The sequence below is a fragment of the Cebus imitator genome, unplaced genomic scaffold (genome assembly GCF_001604975.1).
Source record: "Cebus imitator isolate Cc_AM_T3 unplaced genomic scaffold, Cebus_imitator-1.0 Scaffold479, whole genome shotgun sequence".
Taxonomy (NCBI): Eukaryota; Metazoa; Chordata; class Mammalia; order Primates; family Cebidae; genus Cebus; species Cebus imitator.
The window spans coordinates 1,327,413-1,346,268 of NW_016107794.1; positions in this window are offsets into that span (position 1 = coordinate 1,327,413).

Sequence of the window (18,856 nt, forward strand, 5' to 3'; positions counted from 1 at the left end):
TGCATTGATTCTCATAACTTTTGTTGCATGCCTTAGCTGTATGAAAAAGGCCTTTTCCAACAAGTTTATTTCATTGAGGGATTATTGTCAGTCAGCTGAGCATGATGGAATGAAAATAAATTTTGTTTGTTGTAAGGGCAATGAAGCAGGCTAAAGAGGATGTGGTGAAGATTCTACTTCCTGTCTATTCAAAGGATGTGAATAGACAGTTTACATAACAGAAAATTCAGTAGGGTCACGTATGGTAAACCATACAGCCTTGTTTGCAAATAACAAAATGCACATTAAAAAAGTTATAGCATCTTTGAAAACCTATTAAACTCACAAAAATAAATAAAAATAAGACTAACACCAAAATTCAATGATTTCTTGTGAGCACTGTGTCCAGGTTGTATGCTGTGGTGAAAAGAATGTTGCATTTGGAGTGTGAAGACTTAAATCTAACATAAACTGTGAGCAAGTAATTTGCTTTTCTGAAGTTCAATTATTTTCTCACCTGTAAAGGGTGGATTGTAATATCTTATCAACCTTATGAGGTTTATAATATATTCAAATAAGTGAATGGAAGAAATTTTCCAATGGTAAAGCACTGTATAAATAAGTTTTTCTGTTTTTATTCAACAAATTAATAAGAGAAGTGATACATTTTAGTTATCGTTTTCAGAAGCACGTGGAATACAATTTATGAATGCACTAATTGTGTGTTTGGTAATTTCCCTTTCAGACATCGATGATGAACTAGCTAAATAAGCCATCTCAAAATGACATGTGGGAATTATTAAAAATTACAATGTTGTGCACTTTGTCAATACACTGCCACTAAACTCAGATTTTACTGAGTTTATGTTGTTGGGTGACTTCATCAATGTTAACATAATTTAATCCACAAAGTAATCATAAGTGGTAAATATTATTCTTTCTATTTTAAAAATGGGAAACTGAAAGTCACCCAAGTTCTTAGTTGACTGATGTCTACGTAAAATGATATTGAATTGAGAAAACCTAAAAACAAAAGGGTATATGTGCACTTTACTGAACATTATATATGAATATGAGGACCTTAATGAATGGAAGACAATTTGAAGAAATACAAATGTTTAGACCTAAGTACCTAAACACTTTTTATCATAATTTTTTTTAATTCTAAGAAAAAAGTGGTTTTATAATTGTTTATGACAACTAGGAGTCTTTTGGAGGAACCATTAGGGTTTTTTAGGTATCGAATCATATTGCCAGAGAACAGAGATAATTTGACTTTCTCTTTTCCTATTTGGTTGCCTTCCATCTCTTTCTCTTGCCAGGTCACTCTGGCTAGGATTTCCAATACTGTGTTGAATAAGAGTGGACATCTTCGTTTTGTTGCGGTTCCCATTAACGCTGGACTGAATTTTTTAAAATGTGCTCTCTATACACCATGGAATACTATGCAGCACTAAAAAAAGAATAAAATCATGTCCTTTGCAGTATCATGGATGCAGCTGAAGGTTATTATTTTAAATGAATTAATACAGAAACAGAAAATCAAATACCGCATGTTCTAACTTCTTTTTTTTTTCCCATTTATTTATTTTATTGCATTTTAGGTTTTGGGGTACATGTGAAGAACATGCAAAATTGTTGCATAGGAACACACGTGGCAGTGTGATTTGCTGCCTTCCTCCCCATCACCTACATCTGGCATTTCTCCCCTTGCTATCTCTCCCCAGCTTCCCACCCCCCACCGTCCCTCCCCTATTTCCCCCCAACTGACCCCAGTGTGTAGTGCTCCCCTCCCTGTGTCCATGTGTTCTCATTGTTCAACACCCGCCTATGAGTGAGACGCATGTTCTAACTTCTAAGGGGGAGCTAAACAATGAGTACACATGAGCATAAAAATGAAAACAGACACTGGGGACTCCAAAAGGAGTGAAGGGGACAAGGGTTGGAAAACTACCTATGGGGTACTAAGTTTACTTTTGGGTGATTGGTTAAATAAAAGCCTAAATCCCAGCGTTACACAATGTATCCATATAATAAACCTACAAATGTACCCCCTGAATTTAAAATTTAAAAAACCTTCTAAGAAAAAAAAAATACCCTCCAGGGAAATTTTGTTGGTATGATTAAAACAAAACAAAACACCATTACCCAAGGGAAAATCAGTTTAAAAATCATTTGAACTCTGAAAGATACTATTATAACTTAATAAACGAATCTTACCACAAACAGAGACACTGACCTAAACCGACACTTGGGGGCAAGGGGAGTTCAGATTATAACCTCACTAAAAACTATAAGAAAAATGGCACTGGTGAATAATAACTCACATATCACCCCCTAACAAAGACAGGAACACAACCCTGGGGCATTTTCCGGTGTCAATTAACAGTTAATATGTTATCTGCTCAGTGACATTAAGATGTGATTCTCAAAACCCTTTACAAAGACATTAGCTTTGATGAGTGACAGACAACAAGCCCTGGCAGGCTGGTGAAAGGAAATTTAATTATATCGCTTCTAAATTGTGCATCCTCTGGGTTTCACTCAGAGATGCAAATACCAAAGAATAAAACTTGACCCTAGATTTCCTTTAGGAAATGCTGAGTGAATTTGAGATTTTGTCTTTGCTAGAGAAGGGCATGCTTCTAGGCGATCAGGTGGTACAACCCGAAGGACAGTGAATGCCCTTGAATAAAAAGGCATTTACTGTTTAAGAGGCATTTCAGAGAGTGGCAGATCTCTTAGGGCCTCGATAATTCTACACATAATAGAGCAAGGGCAGAGATGGCTTTTGTCTACGAAATAATTCAAGAAACAGCTGTTCTCTTTGTTTATTCAAGTAGACTGGTTTCCCAGGTGGGAGCTCATGCATCTCATAGACTGGCTTCAGGCAACCATCTGGGGTCTAGAGAGAAAATACCAGAACTATTATATTATTTATTTTTGTCTGAAAATGTAAGGAAGAGATTAAGCTTTCTAGCACATACGGAACAGCCTGGTGCTGACGCTCCCCAGCACCCATGATAGGTCTGTATATTAGACAGTCTTATATCTTGAACAGTGTGGGAGTTTTCCTGATAAGGGAACAGAGTTTCATAAGGTGGAGGTGGGGAGGAGGGCATTATTTTCACCTTTCTATTTGCTTTCAGACTTTCAAAGTAGGGCCTGGTAAATGGCTTTACAGATTACATTATCTTGTTTTAACTAAATGTATGCTCACTACATAGACAAGTAGCTAGAAAATGACTCTTTCAGAGAAACTGCAGATTTAGAAAAACACTAATAATGTAAGAACAAATGAAAAACAATTCCATTGTAGAGGTGGCTTTTTGCCTCCTTTGCCATGTGGCAAGAGAAAAGCAAGAGCTAGCCAGATCTGGAGACAACAGATGCTGGAGAGGATGTGGAGAAATAGGAACACTTTTACACTGTTGGTGGGAGTATAAACTAGTTCTACCATTGAGACAGTGTGGCATTTCCTCAAGGAGCTAGAAATAGAAATTCCATTTGACCCAGCAATCCCATTACTGGGTATATATCCAAAGGATTATAAATCATTCTATTATATAGACACATGCACACGTATGTTCACAGCGGCATGTTTACAATAGCAAAGACCTGGAACCAACCCAAATGCCCATTGACGATAGACTGGACAAGGAAAATGTGGCACATATACACTATGGAATACTATGCAGCCATAAAAAACGATGATTTTTTGTGCTTTGTAGGGACATGGATGAATCTGGAAACTATCATTCTCAGCAAACTGACACAAGAACAGAAAATCAAACACCACATGTTCTCACTCATAGGCAGGTGTTGAACAATGAGAACACATGGATACAGGGAGGGGAGCATCACACACTGGGGTCTGTTGGAGGGGGCCAAGGGAGGGACAGCAGGGGGTGGGTGGGGAGTTGGGAAGCGATAACATGGTGAGAAATGCCAGATGTAGGTGACGGGGGGATGGAGGCAGCAAACCACATTGCCATGTGTGTACCTATGCAACAATCCTGCATGATCTGCGCATGTACCCCAGATCCTAAAGTACAATTAAAAAAAAAGAAAAAGAAAGGTAGTGATTCTCCACATCTTTACATTATACCTATATATAGCAAAGACATTTCCATAAAGAACTCATAATAGAGAGAAAAGTTAAATGAAGAAAATACTATGTATTACTTTTAGTGTTTTAAAAAAATTAACATAATTTTTTTCCTTTGTTAAGAATATTATTGAAAATGTGGATTCATATCATTGGACCCTCATTAGAGTGAGGGTCCTCACTCCAAGTTTCTATTTATATTAAGTATTCTGTGGCCTTGCTAGTTACCTCTTCCAGCTATGATAGGTATGTGAGTTTGAAAGGGCTGCTATAACAAAGTGCCACAACTGGGTGGTTTAAATGAAAGAAATTTATTTCCTCACAGCGCTAGAAGCTGGAAGTCTGAGATTGTGTTGTTAGAATGATTTTTTCTTCTGAGCCTTCTCTTCCTGGATTGTAGAAGGCTACTGTTACCCTCTGTCTTCATGTGGTCTTTTCTCTGTGTACATGCATGTCTGTGTCCAAATTTCCTCTTTGTAAGGAAACCAATCATATTAGATGAGGGCCCATTTTAAAGACCTTATTTTAATCCAATTACCTCCGTGAAACTTTATTTCCAAATATGGTTTCATTCTGAGGTACTGAGGGTTAGAACTTTAACATACACATTTGTGGGCGGGGGATGGGAGAAGAAAATTTAGCTCGTTACAATGGCCATTAACATTGCATATTAAACTTATAAACAGACTTTTAAATCACTGATCACAGTTTTAACCCAAGATTTTAAGAAGAATCATATTTTTAAAAGTTTTGTACCAATAGTTAATACAAATTTTTAAAATGTATTCTGTATTCCATGGTGACCTCATCCTTTAGAAACTTTTGGTTTAGATGTATGTTCTATGATATAATAATATATTGCCATTAATTCTTTAATTCAACAAACACCTACAAAGTGCTTGTCATGTGCAGGTACTCTGTTTTAAGCACCTGAGATGCATCAGAAAAAAACCTTGCCCTTGTGGTGCTTACATTCTAGTGGGCAAGACTGATGATGAATTGTAGCACAATAGTTAAGACTGAAGGGCTTATCTCTAGCTGCTGGGAGTGTTGCCAGCTGACAGCCCTCATCTGTTAGCCCTCTTTGGGAACTGCCCTTGAATGAAGAGAGCTACCTCATACAAGGTCATGTACTCTTTCCAGCACAGCCTGCATCCAAAGTCTGGCCACTCCAGAGGTGAAAAGGCCCACATGCCTAGAACCATCTGGGTAGATCTGAAGGGCCATCCCAGTTGGAGAGCTCCCTGTGGGGTTGGCTGAGAACGTTCTGCACACTGAATCATAGCCCAACACTTTCCCTGAGGGTCACTATATTATATTACATTACATTATTATATTATATTATATGGCATTATGTTATATTGTTATGTTATGTTATATTACATTATGTTATACTCTAATGTTATGCCATCTTATTAACTGTTTGTCTCCCTTACTAGAAGCAACCTCCATGAGAGTAGGTACTTAGTGTTCTTTGTTCACTGCTCTGCCCACAGCTCCCAGAACAATGCCTGGAAAGCATTACTTCTGTAACAAATATTTGCTAGATCAGTGAACAAATCTTCAAAGTGAGAATAAAAGTAGGACTGACCTTACAAAACTAAACTGTGATAATCCATGTGCAGTCCTAATGCAGTACTGGGCTTTTAAAAAGTTGGTAATTGTTATGGTTATTTCAGAGATGACTTTATCATTCTCTGTTTTTAAAAAGCGAGCATTTCAACTCTATTTGCTTTAGGAGCTGGAGCTACAGAAGGAGTAAGAAATATCTGCTGCCCTTGAAGAGGATCCAGTTCACTGGCAGGGTCACAGGTAACATGTCATTAGTTATTTCATATTTTTCCACTTATAAACTTGCTTCTTTTGTATATTCCTTCCTTTTCCAAATACTCCAAGATGTGAGCCTTAATACCTGTTTTCCAGTGACTTTTTTCCTCTTTAATTACTTGGGCAATACTTTCCAAATGAAATTCATTTATGTCAATCATTGGGCAACAGCTGGCTCAAACTTACACAAAATGATTTTAATGTTTCAATGGATATCATCAAATCTTTTAATCTGCTGGTTGATTGTTATTATTGTTACTAAATCAGTTAGGACATCTGGAGGGGATTTTATTTGCTAACCTTCTGGATGAAATCTTTTTTAACTAAAAGACTCCAAAGATTCCACCAGAACTTTACCATCTACTCATTCTTGAAGACTTAGTTTAGGCATTCCTTCATCCAGGAACTCTTCCCAGATTAAATTAGCTACTTCTCTTCTCTGGCCCCACTATACCCAGTGGAAGGTTAAGCCATCATTGCATTTGGAACGTGTTATTTGAAATTCTTTTGTTTTTATTAATTTTTTATTTATTTTATTATTATTTTTTTGTAGACAGGGGGTTTCATTTTGTTGTCCAGCGTGGTCTCAAACTCCTGTTCTCAGTGATCCTCCCACCGTGACCTCTCAAAGTGTTGGGATTATAGGTATGAGCCACTGCACTTGGCCACTGGAATTCTACTTTTGAATATGTCTTGTTTACTAGCCCAGAAGCTCCTCTAGGATCTGAAATACCTGCTCTCATGGAGGTTGCTTCTAGTAAGTGAGACAAACAGTTAATAAGACAGTGTAACATTAGAATGTTAGGTAATGTAATGTAACATAGCATAACAATATATTATATAATTTTTCATTGTGTCTCCTATGCCTATTACAACGTCTGGCAATTAATCAGAATTGTAATAATAGGTAACTCAACTCTTGCTATGCAGGCAGGCAGTGTTGCTTCTTATAAGTCCTTATCCTGACCATCTGAAGTAGGTACTATGATCATCTCCGTTTTACATATGAGGGAAGGGAAGCGAGATCCGGAGACCTTAAATAACTTGGCCAGATCATCCAGCTAGTAATCATTCAGGTGGAATTTGGATACAGGCAATATGGTCATGGAGCCCACATTCTTAACTTTTATGCCCTACCACCCATGAATGCATTTTGAATTGAACTACACGTGTAACTATTTTACATAAGGAAAGAACCGTGACTGGAAACTTTAACTACAATTTAGGCTTAGTCTTTTCTTAAGTTTAGAAACTTCTGTAAGTAGGGATCAGTTCTCAGAAGTTTTATATTTTCTGGTTAAAAAGTACAAGATTCTATGGCTTACTGAAGTCCTCCTATGTTGCTACAATCTTCTGAAAAAAGGTAACCTATGTTTAGTCTTGGCTTTGCCCTATATCATGGGACAATATATATATTCACAAGTAATAATATGAACCAACATCTAGTGAACACTCACAGTTTAACATGGCTAGAGACACACAGCTGGTCAGTGGTGAGACAGGAATTTGAATCTGCACCATTCACTGCTCTGAGCCACTGTGCAATTCTGCTTCAGACATGACCTTACTCGTTTACTCTTCCCAAGACTTGTAGCTCAGTAACCAGAAACTGGACCATGCTCCTCATGTTGTGGCCTTTTTTCTCTCCCTGTCTGGAACCCCAGTGCTTCTGAGACTGAAGTCCTAGATCTTAATCACTGCAGTTGGTGATCTAGTATATTTCCCTGCTGGTCACTTTTTACTAGGACTCCCAATAACTGCCAATTGTTAGATCTCTGCTTCTCTTAGTATTCCTATTGTCTACATATCCTTAATGCATGGATATATCTTTATAGATTGTATTAGGTCTGGGAAGGACCCCAAACATGACCTATTAACAATTAGTTGGCTGATACTTTACCAAATTCCTGCTAAGTGGTTATGTGGCTGTTCTTGAAGAAACTTATTCCATCTTTTGGGGTAGGGGTTGGTGGGGGATAGCATTAGGAGAAATACCTAATATAGATGACAGGATGATGGGTGCAGCAAACCACCATGGCATGTGCATACTTATGTAACAAACCTGCACGTTCTGCACATGTACCCTAGAACTTAAAGTATAAATAAAATAATTAATTAATTAATTAAAAAATTTTTGGAGGGGTACATAGTAGTAGTACATAGTAATTTATGGGAGTATATGAGATGTTTTGATATAGGCATACAATGTGAAATAAGCACATCATGGAGAATGAGGTATTTATCCCCTCAGATATTTATGTTTTGAGTTAAAAATAATTTAATTATACTCTTTACGTTATTTAAAATGTACTGTTAAGTTATTTGACTATAGTAAGCCTGTTGTGCTATCAAATAGTAGGTCTTATTCATTCTTTATATTGTTTTGTACCCATTAACCATCCTCACCCACCTGCTATCCCTTGTCCTCCACTACCCACGGACATAAAGAGTAGAAGGATGTTATTCTGTCTTTTACTTGCTCTACTAAAACATTCTATGTTGAAGTGTACTCTTGCCCCATATAACTTCTACTCATTGGTTTGGTTCTATTAATACTTATTGTACAAAACCTAATCCATCTTCTCAATAACAGACTTTATAACATTTAAAAACAATGCTATGTTCCTATGAATGTTCTTGATATTCCCATCTCATTTTTCTTATTAGATATTGTTTCAAGTCTTGTCACTCTGAGCATGCAGGAAAAGGAAGAGAATGTCTTTTGGAGTCAGACACATTCAGCTTTAAATCCTAGCTCCATCACTTATTGGCTTTATGTGTTTCAGTTTTGTTTTGCTCATTTGTAAAGTGTTCATAATTACACACAGTTTAAAGGGGGGTTGTGAAGATGAATTAAGAGGTGAAATATAACACTTGATGCAGTGCAGATACTCTAATAAATGATATTTGCTGTTATTTTTATTATCATTATGTTTTTTAAAAGAGATGTTTAAAGAGCCAAAACTGATACTATATTCAGATGTGATCTGATCATCCCTAAATAGAGTGAGACTCTCATCCTATGATAAGGATGATATTAATACTTAAAAGAGTGGTTTTTCAACAACAGACAAATGGAATCTAATCAAACTAAAGAGCTTCTGCACTGCAAAAGAAACTATCAATGGAGTAAGCAGCAACCTCCGTAATGGGAGAAAATATTTGCAAACTATGCATCTGACAAAGATCGAATATCCAGCATCTATAAGGAACTTAAATCTACAAGAGAAAAATAAAGAACCCCATTAAAAAGTGAGGAAAGGACATGAACAGACACTTTTTAAAAGAAGACATACATGTGGCCAACAAGCATATGATAGAAAGCTCAACACCACTGATTATTAGAGAAATGAAAATCAAAACCACAATGAGATACCATCTCTCACCAATCAGAATGCCTATTACTAAAAAGTCAAAAAACAACAGGTGCTATTGAGGTTACAGAGAAAAAGGAATGCTTATATACTGTTGATGCTCCAGAGTATAAATTAGTTCAACCCTTATGGAAGACAGTGTGGTGATTCCTCAAAGACCTAAAAACAGAAATATTATCTGACCCAGCAATCCCACTACTGGGCACATACCCAAAGGAACATAATTCATTCTATCATAAAGATACATGGATACATATGTTCATTATAGCACTATTCACAATAGTAAAGGCATGGAATTGACCTAAATGCCCACCAATGGTAGTCTGGATAAAGAAAATGTGGTGCATATACACCATGGACTACTATGTAGCCATAAAAAGGAATATCATGTCCTTTGCAGAAACATGGATGGAGCTGGAGGCCATTATCCTTGGCAAACTAATGCAAGAACGGAAAACCAAATGCTCCATGTTCTCACTTATAGGAGGGAGCTAAATAATGAGAACACATAGACACATAGCGGGGAATAACAGACACAGGGTCCTACCAGAGGGTGGAGAATAGCAGGAGACAGAGGATCAGGAGGGTTAACTAATGGGTACTAGGCTTAATACTTGGGTGATGAAATAATCTGTACAACAAACTCTGTGACATTAATTTACTTATACAACAAACCTGGATGTGTACCCCTGACCTTAAAATAAAAGTTACAAAAAAAGTGGCTTTTGTTTATTGTTTTCTCCATGTCAGGCCTTGTGCTAAGCACTTATCTCCTTGGGTCCTTTCTTGGGTCCTCCTAGGTGCTGTCCATCATCCTGTGAAGTACATGTCATTCTCATTTTATGGATGAAGACACTGAGGCACAGAAAGATATGACCTGCCCAACGTCGAGCAATTAGGAAATGACAGGCTTCATTGTGTCTGTCACCAGAGATCTTAGCCCACAAATATTAGACCTTTTCTAAATCATTCTATGTTGTACTTTTTTGGTAGTTAAATACATGATGAACTTACATAGAGCTTACTATTTATGGAAGCTTCTTCCTCTCCACTGCCATCACATATTGTTGAGCAAGGTATCATTCACTCAACAGGTATTCTGTGTGTGTGTGTGTGTGTGTGTGTGTGTGTTTTCCCAAATGCAGGCATATTAGTTTGCTAGGGCTGCCATCACAAAATACCAGTCTGGGTGGCTTACCCAATAGAAATTTATTTTTTCACAGTTCTGGAGGCTGGAAGTCCAAGATCAAGAAACCAAGCAGGCTTGGTTTCTTCTGCTGAAGGTGCCAGCAGGGTCAGTTTCTGCTGGGCTTGCAGATGGCTACCTTCTTGCTGTGTCCTCATGTGGTTTTTCTTTTGTGTGTGCACATCCCTAGGGTCTCCATGTGTGTTCAAATTCCTCTTCTTTGGGGATGGTTAATGGGTACAAAAATCCAGTTAAATAGAAAGAATGAGATCTAACATCCGACTAGCAAAATAGGAAAACTGTAGTTAAAAATTTATTGTATATTTCAAAATAACTGAAAGAGTGGAATTGGAATGTTCCTAATACAAAAAAGCGATAAATGCTTGAGGTGATAGATATCCCAATTACCCTGATTTGATCATTACACTTCTAGCAGAATGCTTCTAGCAGAATATCATATATGCTCCATAAATATGTACAACTATTATGTATCCATAATTATTAAAAATAAAATAATTTTAAAATTTCTCTTCTTATAAGGACATTAGTCAACTTGGATTAGGGCCCACCCTAATGGCCTCATTTTAACTTAATCACCCCTTTAAAGATTCTATCTCCAAATACATACTGGGGGTTAAGGCTTCAATGTATGAATTTTGGAAGGACATAATTCATTAAGTCAGTCTATCACAGAGGGTCTTATATTAACTTCACTAAAACTCTTCTTTTGTTAAATTTGGTCTATTTCTCACTGAGAAATTTTTCTTCCTGCACCTTTAAAAAAAAATTTCAACTTTTAGATTCAGGGGGTACAATGCAAGTTTCTTACATGAGTATATTGTATGATGCTGAGGTTGGGGGTACAGATGATCCTGTCATCCAGGTAGTGAGCATAATACCTGATAGGTAGTTTTTCTTCCCATGCACCCAGCCCCAGCCTCCTCCTTCTAGTAGTCTCCAGTGTCTATTTCTCCGCTCTGTGTGTCTATGCATATGCAGTGTTTAGCTCCCACTCATAAGTGAGAACATGTGGTATTTGGTTTTGGTTCCTGAATTACTAACTCACTTAGGATAATGGCCTCTAGCTGGGTTCACGTTGCTGTAAATAACATAATTTCTTTCTTTTTTATGGCTGTGTGGTATTCCATGGCATATGTGTATCACATTTGCTTTATCCAATCTACCATCAATGACTGAGAATTTTTTAAATGTTGATTTCTTCCTCCAAATTTGTGTCATCTGAAACTCAATGTGCATTCTGTCTATATCTCTTCCTGCTTATTAATCAAAATGCAGAAGAAAACAGAAGGAATCACAGAGCTCCGAAGTATGGAGCTAGACAACTTGATTCAATTTGATGCCCTCTTGCTGCCTGTCTAATATCTGTGGGTTTTTCTGATTTCTGTTTACTGGTCATCTGTGGTTTGGTGCATGTGGCCATTCTCTATACACTAGTTTTGATTTAATAGATGAAATATCAGCATTGTGTTTAGGCTTGTTTTAATTAGAGCTTCACTTAATTTGGTGGTTTGGATAATAAAAAAGCCATCAAATGAGAAATCAAACTACCTGAATTCTAGTCCTGGTTTTATAATTATCTGTATCATGTCATCTCTTGAATTTTCAACTTCCTCACCTGGAAAAATAGGATAACACCTGCCCTGCTTTAGGCTTTAGAGGATTGGTATTCCAGTGAAATGTGTATGTAGAGCCTCTATAGATTCTAAGGAGCAAATGTTAGCTATCCATGGTAGATTTTTTTGCCAGGTATTTTAACATTCACATCTTTTGGCCTATTCTCAGGCCAAATGGTTTTAGTACCCACCAGAAGATGCTTAAAGCACCTACCTCTGTGAGGGTGGACTAGTCTCTCACCACTTCTTTGTTTCAGGACTCTTTTGTGGATCAATATAGTACAAATACATTTTTGAAACACTAAAGTAAGTTAAAATATAGCTGCTCAAAAAATTCAGAGCTGACCTAAAACAATAAATCATTGGCCTAGAGTATGTACATTGTTTAGTTTCTTTAACCCAACATACTTAGGAAGGTAAAGTCTGCTTCAGATCTTCCAAGCAAAATTAAAGACATGTTTTAGAACATACCTCTCTATTAGCTGGGTAATCTAATAATTTATTCCACATTCTTAAATCTTCCTGTAACTTGAATTTCTGAATACTTAATGTTATTTTTCTACTACTTTCTATTATAATACGTAATATATAGTCTTATGGAAGTTGTATGTTATATCATCACACTGTAAATAAGCTTTCTGAGTCATTTATCCATTCAGGATAGAGTCTAGGCTTCCTAAGTTGTGTGGTGCTGCAGGTATACATCAGGAAGACTTACAGGGAATTAAGATAGGAAAGGAAGGTAAAGCAAGAACTTGCATTTACATCTAATACATCTACATGTCAGATCTTATGCGCTATTTAAATTCTCATTTAATTCTGACAACAATTCTGAGGTAGCCCAAATATAGCAGCTGAGAGGAGAGTATATATAACAGTTGGAAATGCCAATGTACTCAAAATCAGCTTCCTAAATTTTGAACCACTTCTGCTCATTCTATTTGTAGAAAATAACATTGAATGTTTTTGAAAATTAAGATTAAAAAGAAAAATCCTGCTTGGTGTTCAGGAAAAGGTAGTCACCTGGATAGTATACCAAGTTCACACCATCTGGTAGTTAATACTACTTTCCGTGGAGTTGCCATTATCATCCCAGTTTTTCAAATGAGGAAACTGAAGCCCAGAAAAGCTAAATACTTGTTCCACATCATACAACTGGGCTGTATTGAAGACGGGATTCAAAGCCGCACTGGACTTCTGAGTGATTATATTTGTACTCTACTCTGAAAATGCCGAACTAGGAGACAGATTATCGTGGCCGGGCACAGTGGCTCACGCCTATAATCCCAGCACTTTGAGAGGCCAAGGCGAGTGGATCACGAGGTCAAGAGATCGAGACCATCCTGGTCAACATGGTGAAACCCCGTCTCTACTAAAAATACAAAACATTAGCTGGGCAGAGATTATCTTCTCTGCTCTTGGGTACTAATATATGACCTTGTCAGTCACTTAACTTCTCTAAATTCCAAGTTCCTTCACCATAGTAGTATAATTTTAGCATGGATCAGATAAATGCTCTTAGTCTTTGGAAAATCATGAAGTGCTATATAAATGGAAAGTAGTATTAAAAAAAACAACTCTGAAACAAGAGTATATATTAAATTCCTTTCCTGATTTAGAATGTTTAGAATCCAACAGTGCTATCCAATGGGACATTCTGAGATGGTAGTGTGTTCTACATCTGTGCTGTCCATTGCAGTAGCCACTCATCTCAATTGGCTATTGAGCACTTGATGTGTAGCTACTGTGACTGATGAACTAAACTTTTAACTTTCCTGAATTTTAAACTAAGTTTAAATTAAATTGCTACATATTGCTAGTGATTACTGTCTTGGACAGTGCAGAATGCTAGATGGTTTCCTACAAAAATGTGGATTCTGAGCAATTAGTTCATTGTTGTATATTCCGTGCATGTTAATAATCCCTGATGGTGTAGATGGTAAACTGAAATGGGTGTTTAGCGTTCCCTTAGTCCTGATGTCTCCAAGCCATTTTAGATTTGTCATTTTATTTTTTAGGAAACAGGATATTTTTGAAATTTCCTGACTCCAGGTGGACTTAATCAATATATCAGTTAATTAATATTTGTTGAATGAATGTACCTAGCAGGGAGTTAGTATATGTTGATTCCTGTAGTGGGGAGATTCCACAAGTGCTGAGGCAGGAGCCAGAAGCCTCAGCCTATTTCTATATAAATAATGAAGAAGAAAGTATTTAGAAATATAACCATAGTAGTTATTAGTTATTCGTTTGTGATCTTAGTTATTCATAGGTGATCCTAATTCTTTTATTAATGCCTCTCAGGTCGGAGGTGTGAACCTGGGGTGACATTGTGAAAGAAATGACCCTAAGGCAAGATGCTTTACGCCCTCTGTCACGCCCCTGTAAGGGCTGCTGGAGGGCGCCTTGGCTGTGTGGCAGCGCCAGCACTGGAAAGATTACCCGCTGTTTGGCCAGCTAGGGAAGGAGACGTCCAAGATGGCCGGAAGGTCTCCTTCATCGGGGGAGTTAGGAGAAAACTCCGCTCCTCCAAGCTCTTGCAGTAGGCCTGACAGCTGTCACGTAGGCCTGCAGACATCCGGGGGCTTAATTGTCTCTATGTGATGCTGTGCTTCGGTGGTCACGTTCCATGTCCACTCTCATGTTCTGCTTCTGCATCTGATTCCTTTTTTCTTAGAAGAAATAATCAGTAAAAGTAATATAAATCTTAATGTCTCTGTTCTTTCTTAACAAGTATGGAAAAGTGCTGACACATTATGTGCCTTACCTCATCTCAGCTGCCTGAAAGTCTTGGGCCCCTACCTATATGACACGTGATCACGTGATGTACTTGACCCTATCACTGACCACCAATGCCACACCCTACCTACCCTGCACCCGGCTTTGTACTCAATAAAAATCAGAGCGTCCAGGCACTTGGGGCCACTGCCAGATTTCGTGCTTTGGTTGACAGTGGACCCCTGGGCCCGAACTCCATTCTCTCTATCTCTGCGTCTTGTGTCTTATTTCTACAGTTTTTCATCTCCACACCAGCAGAAAGGGGCTCACAGGACCCTGTAGGGCTGGATACTACATAGAACCTCATCTCTGTTTGGGCCTTTCTTATCTGTCTAAAATGGAAGTCGTTGCAGGCTTACACTGAGGTTTAAAGGTGTGCAGTAAAACCTCAGCAAAGCCTCTGGCACAGCAGGGCCTGTGTTAATGTCTGTTTCCCTTTTCTTAACCTTGAGAGAAATTGTTGCTTGTAAAGGAAACAGCATTATATTCATGTAACTAGCCTGTGTGTGTAAGAGTCTATCACAGTTGGGTCTTTTTGCCAATTGTCATTCATTTCTTTGCTTCACACTTTGTAAGTTTAGCTCATCAATTGGGATGATCTTTCATAGTGCAACTTAGTTTGCCATTTGTTTTTGTGATTTTTAAAAATATGAAATGAGGAGTATTCTCTTCTCTTCATAATGCTATCTTCCCCCACCCAATAAGTGACTCATGTGAAAATATATTTAATTGGGGGAATCTTAATTTCTGTAAATATAAAGAACCCAACTGCTTTCACATTTCTAAAGACCATATGATTTTTTAAAAATACATTTTATACTTAACTGGAAGAGGCGGCTACCTTTCCCCCCTCATCCTCTCAGTGTGTGGGAGGTTGTGAATCAGCAGAGGTATAAATCTCCAGAAAAAACTTATATTCGGAAGTGACTCTAGACAATCTTAGCTTTGTGACTCAAGAGGACATTTTTCTTCAGCACTATAGTTTTAACCACTTATTTTCTGCAAATGAAAAGAGAAAACTGTTCATGACTAAAACGCCAAATGCAATGGCAATAAAAGCCAAAATAGACAAATGGGATCTAATTAAACTTAAGAGCTTCTGCACAGCAAAACTGGTAACCAACAGAATGGGAAAAAATTTTTGCAATCTGCCCATCTGACAAAGGGCTAATACCCAGAATCTACAGAGAACTTAAACAAATTTACAAGAAAAAAACAAACAACCCCATCAAAAAGTGGGGAAAGGATATGAACAGATACTTTTAAAAAGAAGACACTTATGCAGGCAACAAACATATATGAAAGATAGCTCATGATCACTGGTCATTAGAGAAATACAAATCAAAACCACATTGAGATATCACCTCGCACCAGTTAGAATGGCAATCATTAAAAAACCAGGAGACATTAGATGCTGGAAAGGATGTGGAGAAATAGGAACCCTTTTACACTGTTGGTGGGAGTGTAAATTAATTCAAACATTGTGGAAGAAAGTGTGGTGATTCCTCAAGGACCTAGAAACAGACATGCCATTTGACCCAGCAATCCCATTACTGGGTATATACTGAAAGGATTATAAGTCATTCTATTATAAAGACACATGCACATGTATGTTCATTGTGGCACTGTTCACAATAACAAAGACTTGGAACGAACCCAAATGCCCATCAATGATAGACTGGATAAAGGAAATGTGGCACATATACACTGTGGAATACTATGCAGACATAAAAAAGGATAAGTTTATGTCCTTTGCAGGGACATGGATGAAGCTGGAAACCATCATTCTCAGCAAACTGACACAAGAATAGAAAACCAAACACCACATGTTCTCACTCATAAGTGGGTGCTGAACAATGAGAACACATGGACACAGGGAGAACATCACACACTGGGGCCTGGGGAGTGAGGGATTGGTGAGGAATAGCAGGGAGTGGGAGGATTAGGGAGGGATAGCATTAGGAGAAATACCTAATGTAGATGATGGGGCAATGGATGCAGCAAACCACCACCATGGCACATGTATACTTGTGTAAGAAACCTGCACGATCTGCACATGTACCCCAGAACTTAAAGTATAATAAACAAACAAAGAGAAAACTGTACTAACTGAAGTGCAAATGTACTTTTAGAAAGGGCATGTTTGACCTTCAGTCCACAAAGGCTGTCCTTATTAATTTATGGAAATTCCTGTTCTATTGATATAGAAGGTAATGCTTTGATTGTGTCTGGCCGAATAAAGAATAGTACATCTGCTTTATTCTAAGTAATGTTTGGAAAGAGAACAAATTTTTCAGAGAAACTGAAGTCCCTAGGGCTAATTTTACCTTTGATCTTATCACTTTGCTTTTCCTTTTTAACTCAAGGTTAATCTTAAATTCAGGTCCTCCTTTTTCCTTGGAAGGACCCTGTAATAATTTTCAAAGTGAGGGCATAAGTAATTTTTCAAAAGGTCATCATTATGAGAGCAACTTTAAAATGTTATGAAAGAAAATTGAAAATATTTTTTTCATATTTCCTCCACCCTGACAAAGCAATTTTTATTTTAGTTCAGGCATTATTAACACAATTGAGCATGGCAGTAAATTAGTCACTCTGTTTTAAACTAGTTTTTTAGTGATAAGGAAAAGAGAAGTTATAGTAGTAAGCCACAATAGTTCTCTTCACAAAGAGAGTCTTTAAGAATAGATTAGAATTAGATTAGAATACCTACAATTAGGAATCTAAAAGTTGCCATCACATAAGACTGTTTTAGGCTGGGCACAATGGCCCACACGCCTATAATCCCAACACTTTGGGAGGCTGAGGCAGGCGGATCACTTGAGGTCAGAAGTTCGAGCCCACCCTAGTCAATGTGGCAAAAGCTCATTTAAATTCTCATTAAAGTCTCTGCTAAAAATACAAAAATTAGCTGGGCATGGTGTTGTGTGCCTGTAATCTCAGGTACATGGGAGGCCAAGACAGGAGAATTGCTTCAACCCAGGAGGCGGAGGTTGCAGTGAGCCCAGATATCACCACTGTATTCCAGCCTGGGTGACAGAGGGAGATTCTTTTAAAAAAAAAAAAAAAAAAAAAAAAGAAAGATTATTTTAACACAGAAGCTTATTGGAAGTTTTAATGAGTCATTATGACCTATGAGTATAATGTAGAGAACATTAGAATAGGTATCAGGAGAAGTGGATTTTTGTTTGAGTTCTGCTGGTAGCTAGTTGTATGATCTAGAGTAAATGCTTTAACTTTCTGGATCTCTTTCTTCACCTGTGAAAATAATACATTTGAGCTCTAAAGTATTATGATGCAAAGGATTCTATTTTTTACCTTTCTTTAAAAATATATATGTAGACTTTTGTTTATGGATATAATAGTGCAAGAGGCCTCTTGTCATGTTCTTGGTATTGTGCTGTAGCATTGCAAACGTTGTTGCTATCCACCTACATGTTCTCTTATGTGGTTTTCATTGAAGCCAAGGGCAGGCATTTATCTTTCCTGCCAGGGATAAGGTGTACTGAGTGTGGGCATGTTAATTTTGGTCTCTCTGGCATATCAACTGAACGAATGATATAGCAAGTGCAATTGCCACAGAGTTTGTGCCTAATAATTGCCCCAAAGGGCTATACATGGCTGCTCCTTGACCCAGTAAAAGGCAGTTATAAAAATCCATCAGGCAATTGGAAGCTGTCAAAAGTCATTTCTCAATGAGTCATTTGTCACTGTTAAACAAGAATGAGCTAGGGACAGTGAAAAATGTTTGTTATTTTTACAGTAACTAAATTTTAACAGATGAGCAAAAAGTTGCCATTCAGCACTTGCGAAGAATAGCGGTTGTGTTATTCCAAAGCTAATCCTTGCTTCCTTTAGGAGTGCTTATGAATGCCTATCATTCAAACACCTTTTCAGTTATGGTTCCCCAAAGCATATATGGAGAACCAATGTCTGCTATTTACGTGCAGCTGGAAAATGGAGGTTGTAA